We start from the raw sequence: 1394 nt of genomic DNA, 5'->3' as shown, positions 1-1394 counted from the left end.
GTATTTATGTATGTACGTATTTATAATTATGTATTTATGTATGTATTTATGTACGTACGTATTTATAATTATGTATTTATGTATGTATGTTTGCCATTGTGAAACAAAGTGCCCTTCTGGGACAAATAAAAGTGTAATGTATAAATATTTTCTTTATTATTAAAGTAAAGAAGTAGGCGATATCAGTGGCGCCCTCCAACCACCCACACCGACAGACAGACAGACAGACAGACAGACAGACAGACAGACAGACAGACAGGCAGACAGACAGACAGACAAAAACAACAGAGGGAAAGCAAAGAAGTGGGCGATATCAGTGGCGCCCTCCAACAACCCACACAGACAGACAGACAAAAACTTCAGAGAAAAAGTAAAGAAGTGGGCGATATCAGTGTTGCCCTCGAACCACTCGTGATATGGCATGTGATATGATATCTGATACAGTAGTTGATAGGGTATCTTATAGTGGGTAGATGTGAGGAATGTTTGTGATGATCCACGATTAATGACGAAGAAGATGAGTCACGACGTGGTGGAATCAGGCGCTCGTCAATTTTAAGCATGTAGAGTTATTGGTAGATCTATATATCTGAAAGTGAAAGCTTATTTATCTGCCTTGCTTTTTACATAAAAAACTATCCATCTATGTTAAATAGAAGTGAAGATATTTGCGATTGAAGAAGGTGAGGTAGCCTGGTTTCAATGGTTAAATAATGAGAAAATGGCCGCCAGAGTTTGGTAACTTCAATAGCTTAATTAAGAGTCCTTGAAAACTGAAAAGTACATACTTTTTTTTGGGGGGGGGGGGGGGTTGTAGAGGTTTTCACGGCGCTCTCAACTGCATAAGGTCATATTGAGCGCCAGAGGATTACAGGTGTTACATACTTTGTGCCGTTAAAAAGGTTTTTCAGTAAAATGCACATGAAAATGTGTTCTCATAAGAACTAAAAGGTGCTTAGGTAAAAAAAAAAAAAAGATAAAAATTGCAAAACTGATGGAAAAATGCCTTTTTCTTCGATTTCGTTATTTTGACGAGCGGCTGATTTCACCATGATGCCTCACATATAGAGATACAGTGCGTGGGTTCTGTTTGACAAAGCTAACACACGAGGTGCGTACATGATGAATTGCTGATGCTGGTGTGGTGGGGTTTTTTTTGGTTTTTTTGTGGGTTTTTTTGCTGATGTAGTTGATGGTTGCAGTTGCAGTGGTGGGGTGGTGGGTTTTCTTTCGTCGTCGTCGTTGTTGTAGTTGTTGTTGTTGTTGTTGTTGTTGTAGGTGGGGTGGTTTTCCCTCTGTTGTTTTTGTTGTTGGTGGGGTGGTTTTCCCTCTGTTGTTTTTGTTGTTGGTGGGGTGGTTTTCCCTCTGTTGTTTTTGTTGTTGGTGGGGTGGTT

Source organism: Aplysia californica, unplaced genomic scaffold (genome assembly GCF_000002075.1).
Source record: "Aplysia californica isolate F4 #8 unplaced genomic scaffold, AplCal3.0 scaffold00655, whole genome shotgun sequence".
In the NCBI taxonomy this organism is placed as follows: Eukaryota; Metazoa; Mollusca; class Gastropoda; order Aplysiida; family Aplysiidae; genus Aplysia; species Aplysia californica.
Note: the sequence above shows the minus strand (reverse complement) of the source record.